At 30.5% G+C, this 8,987-nt stretch overlaps 1 long non-coding RNA gene across 1 annotated transcript; it reads left to right on the top strand.

Annotated features, from left to right (window-relative positions):
- The first annotated feature begins 1,212 nt into the window (after positions 1–1,212).
- Positions 1,213–2,398, top strand: LOC145821032 (uncharacterized). The gene is made up of 3 exons (XR_014363070.1): positions 1,213–1,354; positions 1,630–1,813; positions 2,245–2,398. It is a non-coding gene; the product is annotated as an uncharacterized LOC145821032 (long non-coding RNA).
- Positions 2,399–8,987: the final 6,589 nt, after the last annotated feature.

Genomic DNA, 8,987 nt, shown 5'->3' with positions numbered 1-8,987 from the left:
CTAGAGGGCACCATGCGTCTTGTAGCCCAATTGGTACATAAATGCTACACCCAAAGTAAAATGGGTGTTTCAAGCCTCACTAATTGGTACGTAGTTTAATGTGATGTATGATGCTCGTAATAACGATGCGAAGAAAGGACATGAAAAGCTTGAGGGAAAATGTGCTTTTTATTGTTGAATTACATTAGATCCAACACAATTTTGCTGTTTAGTGTAATCATTGTTTGGTTAGTGGTGGGGTTTGAGTTTTTGTTCATAAATTTGTTTACTACGAAATGTGAACTGATTGAGGTTAACCATTGTCTTCAAGTCCATGTCTAACTCGACCATCACCACCATAATTATTGTTGTCAGCTATAATCCTCCTCAAAATAATATTTGTAAGTCATAACTCAGTCTCATTCTCTCTTATAGGCTGAGTTGATATAGTTGTGGTAGACTGGTAGTAATTTAAACAAGAATTTTGTCAGCTGGAAATTATATTCTTTTTGTTGCTGTTAAAAAAAGAAAAATACAGGGTGTTTCATTGGGAGTATGTGCAATAAAAAATTTTCAATATGAATGAATATGGGATAAATGTATGGAAACTTCGAAATGATACACCAAATTTTCTCCTTTTATTTAGTATAGTATAGATGTACATATTAATGTTCTTTTTCTTTTTATGTTTAGTTGTTTAATTGGTTTGGTACTTTGATTTCTCTTTGTACAGCTGTTGAGTATCTTTAGAATTAGATTCAGAACAAGACTGAACTGCTATGTTGATGGAATAAGTTAAAAAAAATTTACCTTGTTCTGTGAAGTTTAAAATTTGTTGAGACCCATTACATATCATTTTGGCTACATCAGTTTGATTTATTTATATTTATTTATTTTTTAAATTTAAGAATATGACTATAAAACAACCACCACATAACTATACTAATAAATAAAAATTCAGACTATAAAACAACCACCACATCCTCTTAGACAGCAGGCAACATCAGATCATTAAGCACTAGCAAAATGGCAAGCAACAGCAGACAACAAGCTTCAGCAAGAAGGTAACAACAGCAGCAGCAGCAGTAGCCAGTAGCACAGAACCTAATTTTGGAGAAGCTATGAGTATGGAAGGTGTCACTGCCATATTTTGGTGTTTCTATTGAAGAATATGTGTTTCTACCACACCGACTCTAGTTAAATGATAAATTTGATTTTGTTTGGAAGCAGGTTAGTTGAAAAGACCACACAGCTGAACAGTGAGAAAATGCAGAAAGAAACTGAAGTCCAGAAACTTATGGAAGAAAATGTGAGGTTGACCACTCTACTTGACAAAAAAGAGGCCCAGCTCTTGGCCATGAACGAACAATGCAAGGTGATGGCCTTGAGCGCTTTGAATATTTAGTTTGGTAGTAGGGTCTTGATTGCATGTTGCCTTAATGTGTTTTCTGCTCGGCCCACTTGCTGACCTTCATTGGGAGTCGGCAAATAATATTTGGGCAAAAAAATCTGCTTTCTTGAATGTACCATTGATTTCCAACTTAACCTTCACATGTATCAATCAACCGAGTTGTTCTTAATTTGTTAGAATCTCACACTAATAAATTAATATAACCAATATTTGTTTACACACATAAATGTTATGTCCAGGTTCCAGTGGATCTTGTCATTGACAATTCTGTTCAGGTTGATGTGGCAGGAAGTGAATGCAATGCAGGCAAATATGGGGCTTGAATTTCAGAGAAACAAGGAGAGGTTTGTTTTTCTGAAGTGGGGTTCCAATGTTTTTCACAATATGCTCATTGTTCCTCCTGGTTCTGGTATTGTCCACCAGGTAAGACTTTGGCATCATTAGTGCATCAAGGGTATTTCTATATCTAGATGTTATACTGTTGTTAAAGGAAAATTCTCATGGCAAGGTGCAATAATTTGCCCTTAAGGTGGTATGAATGGTTTACTCTTAAAAAGGCCAAAACATTAGATAGGTATAGGCTCAATACATGAGGTTTGCAATGTTTAACTATTTATGGGGCTTCCAGAGTAAAGCCACATTTACCTCTAGCCTCTTGTAAATCATAGTCCAAATTTTCTCATTTTTTTAGCACTATAATATTATTTGGTAGGTTTGGCATTTAGCAAGTGACTCTGGTAATTTTCAAGTTAATCTTGAATACCTTGGATGGGTTATTTTCTACAAAAATGGCATTCTGTACCCTGATAGCGTGGTTGGAATTGATTCCCATACAAATATGATTGCTGGCTTAGGAGTTGTTGGCTGGGGAGTTGGAGGAATTGAATCTGAGGCTACAATGCTTCGCTATGTATTTTGAGATAATAATGTATTTTCTTTATGATTTTCTATACGCTTGTGCCAATTGTTAGTGTTTGCAGTTATTCTTTGGTAGATAGACATGCATGAAATGGGTAGCTGTTTTTTCTTCTTTTTCCTCCAAAGGTGCAAAGAAAATGCAGCTTCTGCTTCTTTAAAACCTGCTGCTGGTGCTGGTGATAGTAACTGCAATGTATCTCCCCCCTCTCCAAAAAAAAGAGTAAATTCTTGAGTTTTTATTTATTTATTTATGGGTACCTAGAATTATGGTTCAACAGTAATAATAATATATATTCACAAAAAGATCGTACACAAACTGTATTGAAATTTATCATTTTTAAATATTGTGCTCATTAGTGACCTTCTAATTACAATGTCATTGACACTGAGCTGCTGTGGCATCTAATTGTTAACAGGGAAGGTACTTCCAAAAGAATTAAGATCAAGCAAAAATAATTAATGTTTCTATTTTGGTTTGCTGAATTAACTTTTTAGTTTATTCATATGCATCAGCGGTTTCTGGATTAATTTGTGTTTTTATTTTTCAGGTCAGAATTTTTTTGGAGAGATGCAAAATATGGTCCAAGAATTAAAGAACTTAGTTTTTTTAAGTTTTTTCATTTTTTAATATATGTAAGCACAGTTAATTTTTTATTATTTAATTCCTTTGTATATACTTTTGAATATTTAATTTTCATTATGAAATATATGACGTTATTCTATTCAATATGTGGTTGTGATTCAAAATATAGTATATAGTGTGTATTACATTATTCAAATGTGCATACAAAAATAATATTGATTATTTTTCAAATATGTAGCACCTTTTTTTTATCACAGATTTTATTAGTTATTAATCACACTTAAAAGATGTGATCTAAATGTTATTAATCACACTTAAAAGATGTGATGTAAATATTTTTAATCACACTTAAAATGTGTGATCTAAATGTTATTAATCACACTTAAAAAGTGTGATTAAAAATGATCATTTTTAATCACACTTCTAAAGATCACACTTAAAAGGTGTGATCAAAATATTTTTAATCACACTTAAAAGGTATGATCTAAAGTTTTTAATCACACTTAAAAGGTGTGAACTAAAGTTTTTAATCACACTTAAAAGGTGTGATCTAAATATTTTTAACCACACTTAAAAGGTGTGATCTAAATGTTTTTAACCACACTTAAAAGGTGTGATCTAAATATTATTAATCACACTTAAAAGGTGTGATCTAAATATTATTAATCACACTTAAAAGGTGTGATGAAAGCATTTTTTAATGACACTTAAAAAGTGTGATTAAAAATGACCATTTTTAATCACACTCCTAAAGACCACACTTTAATAAAACTTAAAAGGTGTGATTAAAAAACATACATCACACTCAAAAAGTGTGATCTTTATCTATATTTGTAGTAGTGGCTGTAGATTCAGGATGAACAGTTTGTGAATGTATATCGCATGTGTATTCTTTTGTATACAATCTTTGATGAATGAAAGCATATTATTTCTATTATCTTTCCGCTTATGGGTTGTATTTATTGTATAATTTTGGGGGCGTTACAAATTTATACAGATATGAAGTGATGTAGCAAAACGACGCCATTTTGGAATGGAGATGGCGCTAAAAATGAAGGTCCCTTAGTTCATCACATGGAGATGGACGGAGAGGGGTACGTAAATTGTGACAAGGAAATAACATCAAGATTTTAATTGTTAAAATTGAAACCCTATTTAAATCAAAAAACACATGAAATCCTGAGTTTTTTTTTTTTTTTTTTTGTAATTTGCCTAATTATTTTTTATAAATCTCTACTGATTTGTTATTTCCCAATAGTTTTCTATCTATGTAGTTAACTAGTATTGTTGCTAGAGTGATGGCTTTTTGTAGCAGGTGTTTGACATGTTGACTTTTTGACTAAAATAGTTAATTACATTATTTTTTATATTTTTTATATGTCTTTTCGTAAAAAATTAAAAAAAGTTAATTAAAAAAATCCATTCCTAAACAAACTCTTGTGTGGAAAGAGGGACAGAGAGAATGAATGACTTGGTGTACGTGTATGACACTGACGAAACACGGTCGTTGAGGAAAGAAATACAATAATGCTACATTTATCATCTTTTTATATCACTTTTAGGTCCCGTTTGTTTAGCGAATTAAGTTGGACGAGATTATGAGTACGGTAAGATTAAGTGGGAAGATTATTAATGTGGTAATATTAGTTTGAAGATGTATAATAAAGTGTGTTTGTTTATGTACTACTGTGATTGTATTTGTTTGACATGATTAAATCTATAAAATTACGTAAATACCTTCATTGTATAAAAATTAAAGAGACTTACATGTAAGTCCTAATAGGTAGTCTTATTGTCCAATAAATTCTATGATAATTAATGACATTTTTTTTATCAAATACTATAAAAAAAATATCACTAATTGTTAATTTTCAGCGGCAGATTGAAAATTTTGTCACAAAAATGTTATTAATTATAAGTTTTAGTGACAATTCAAAAAATCATAACATAAAAATATTACTAATTTTCAACTTTCAGCAACAGTTTGAAAAATTCATCACAGAAAAACGTGACTAATTATAAGTTTCAGCGACAATTTATAAAAAAAATGTGACAAAAAAAGTCATTAATTGTTAATTTTTAGCAACATATGCAAAAAATTATTTTTAACGAAAATTGTATTAGGACTTATTTTCAATAGGACTTGATGAGAATTAAATTCAACTATATTAAGACTTAGTGATAATTTATCTAAAAAAAATTAACTTTGTTATTTTTGTAATTTGAAGGCGAAATTATCTTTTTACACATAATCCCATGAGATTTGATTAGCAATCCCACGTCCCTTATGGAAAAGTTAATCTCACCATGGGAGGTATTCATAGTCCTATGGTGTTGAGATATGATTTACATCTCAGATTTTTTCTCATTATCTTATCATTGTTTGTATTTACCCGTATCATATAAATTGTATAGATAGAATAAAATAGTCCAAGTAAAAATGTAATACAAACATTTGTTTGTATTTATCCTTATCATATAAATTGTATAAATAGAATAAAATAGTCCAATTAAAAATGTAATACAAACATTTCTTGAATTTGATTAATATACAAAAAATTGCTTCCAGTCATTTTTATCAACTAAACAAGGGTATATAGGGCCTAGGGGATTTCTAGTCTAATCCTCCCACCCTCCCACCTATATAGTCAAATAAATATGACCTTAATGTACCATCTTAGAGCATTTACATTAGTCCAACCAAATGTAATTTTTAGTTAAATATAACCACTAAATCATAAAATTCTTACTCCATCAGTCTCAACAAATTATTTCTAAACTAATTTTCGGTTAACTTTGTTACAGTATCTCTATTCATCAGTTATTCAATAGTTTATCATTTTTTTTTGATAGATTTGATCTCAATTTTTTTAAGTACTATTCATTGAAAAGATATTTAAATAAAAAAAATGAATAAAAATAAATATTTTAATGAAATAGTATTTTAAAATAGAGAGTTTGAGGGAGTGTTTAAAATATATATATATATGTATATATATATATATAAAAGTGCTTTTTGGGTTAGAATTTGATTAAAAATTTATTGAGACGGATGCGGGTGTGCTTATGTGTTAATTCATTATTGGTGTAATGGACCTGCCACTTATGTTTATGTCAAATGATGTGTTAATACATAAGGTGATATAATGAAAGTGGTATAAAAAGGTGGTAAGAGTAATAGTATATGGTGATCATATTTTTGTTATTTTTAATTATTTTATATAATATAAATATATATTTATGTGGATTCCACTCTTATATAATGTATACTTTAACACACCTTAGTTATATTATTAGAGTACACATTTATTCTCTACACTAACAAACACTTACTTTGATGTGCAATATATATATCGTACTTAACTCTACACAAAACTACGTAAATTTTTATTAACTTACATAAATAATTTTATAAAAATACATAAATTGAATACAAATTCACATAGGTTTAGAAAATACACAAAATTATTATTGCCACAACCTATTTCAACTCTTCCCCTGTCCCTTTGTTTTTTGCACGTGAGTCCACCCACATATACGAGAGATAACAGTTAACAAAATCTATAAAAGGATCCAGATCATAAAAAGTAAACCAGTTAACAAAATTTTTAAAGAACATTCAGATCATAAAAGTAAATTTAGAGTGTGACTCCATTGAAGGCACAACACTGTCTCTAATCCTTTAGACAATACCAACACCATCCTTTAGTTGCTTAAAAAATCTATATACAAAAACAAAAAAAATAATAATAATAAAAAAAAAAAAAGTGGTACCATTTCTCACAGGCCAATGACCCTTACATGACTCTTTATAGACTAATAAACAAAAGAAAAATATTTGAGGGCCCGAAATGTGAGGCTCGAATGCGGCTCGAACTTTAAAACGACGTCGTTTTAAGGTTCAAATTTTTTTTTTCTTCTTTTTCTTCCTCTTCTTTCTTTTCTTCTTCTTCTTCGTTTTGAACCTGAGAAGCAGAGGCGAGAGAGAGAAACAGAGGGGAGAGGCGGGAGCTCGTCGTCGCTCGTCGGCCGATCGTCGCCTCCGCCTCCGCCCGCCTCCGCCTCTGCCTCTGCTTCCGCCTGCCTCCACCTCCGCCTCCGCCTCCAGCCCTATTTTTAGGACCCCCTCCAGTTCTGCTTTTCCTTCTCTTCTTCCTCCTTGTCTTCTTCTTCTTCTTCTTCTTCCTCCTTCTTCTCAAATTCGAGCCAAATTTGGCTCGAAACCCTTTCGGGCTCTGTAACAGAGCTCTAAACAAAAATGCTAGAGCTGGTAAATATTTTATCAAATATTTTACAAAAACATTTGAGGCATCTAGTATTATTTTGAATAAAATTACGAGTATATTTTTTTACACCGTCTTACACACTTACCACGATAAGAGTGAACCCCATACGAATCTTGGGCTCACTTTCATTATAAATAAGCAGTGTAAAATGATATTAAAATAAAGAGTATATTAAACTCCTCTCTCTTGAAGTTTAAAAAAAATATAATTAGTTTCATATTTTTTATATAATTATACTGACATCTCTCAATGTTTGATTCACATAACACTTAATATTTTTTTATCGTATGAATAAAAACATGATATCATCAATTATTTCTTACTAAAATTTATATTTATTTTTATTTATTTCAATGTCTATATATCATTGATATTAGTTTAAGTTGTTTTAACTATATTAAAAAGAAAGTTATGTTAAAATTATAAATTTAGTTATATTTTTTCTAAAATTCAAAGGAGCTGAATGTAATTTATCCTAAAATAAATGCACCTATGACAAGACTCGTGGTAGATCCATCTCCCACCAATATTTAAGAGGTTGATAAATTGTATGTTTTTTTTTTTAAATTTTGGGTGCACCTAGCATCACCCTTTTAAATCTCTTTATTTATTTAATTAGAAAAGAGAAGATATATAAAAGATACGAAACAATTAATATTCAAAGGGTAGCGTAAGGGGGCTGGGATGGTGGTTTCATCATATGGCCCCATACAATCTTATTTGCAATTTTTTAATTGATTTTATTTTTAATGTAAAAGAAATGGCATCCAATGCCCGCTCCTCTCGCAATTTTTTATTATTTATTTAATAAAAAAATCCTTAAGATGAAGACAAAAGTATGTCAATTTGACAACCCAACAATCATTTTTAAATATTAAAAATACATTCAATATGTATTAATTTTGATAACCATCTATGTCCCACCACAAAAGGATTCTTTTTTAGTCATTCATCACCTCAAGCAAGTCAAAATTTATCTTAAGTTTGGAAAATGAAACCTCAATGTATAGAGGATATCCTATGACTCTAAGCTAAAATTATACCAATAGATTATCATAGGGCCTTATTTTATTGCTTCTACAAGTTTCACCCAAATATTATTTTTTATTTTTATATTTTAAAAAGAAGCAAAAAACAAATTATACTTAGGACTAGGTTCTTGTAGTAATTTTGTAATAATAATTATATGTTAATGAATACTTAGAGATGTGCACGCGAAGTTTCGCGCCATTTTAATTTGTTTTAGAGTTGTATCTTTTATATAAAACGAGTAATTTTAAAATATCATTTGAAAAAAACATTTGGATTTTAGTTCTCTTTCCTTTTGTACAAGTTTTTCAACAACTATTAATTCAAAATAGTAACTGCACATATGATGATTGTTGAAATTATTGTTTTTATAAATTTATTTTGGACTAATTTTGAGCTCAAATTTGAATAAATTTCACACGTCTTTTGAGGTGGGTCTAAAGAGATAACGTGTTCCTTGCCGCATAACAAGTCACACGGTGAAAATGGTTCGTCATAATCATTTATGAGTGAATGAGAAATTGACATCGTTTTCGAATTCGTAGAATGGACTATTAAAAAATACAATGTAAGTTTCTTTGTAATGGTAGTCCCACATTGAAAACTTAAGAAAACTTATGTGTATGTATAAGTTTTAGGTGGCAACACTTAGGATGAACCCCAAGAGGCACCCCAAGTTTGTAGAAAGGAGGAGTTATGGACAAAGTGACCTTTGGCTCAAATCACCACACGTGCGCGCGTGCCGCCGTCCACCCGGCCGGCCGGCCGGGCGCTGGTGTGA

This window comes from Camellia sinensis, chromosome 3 (genome assembly GCF_055761805.1).
Source record: "Camellia sinensis isolate YWXY chromosome 3, ASM5576180v1, whole genome shotgun sequence".
NCBI lineage: Eukaryota > Viridiplantae > Streptophyta > Magnoliopsida > Ericales > Theaceae > Camellia > Camellia sinensis.
This window is presented reverse-complemented; position numbering and strand designations above follow the sequence as displayed.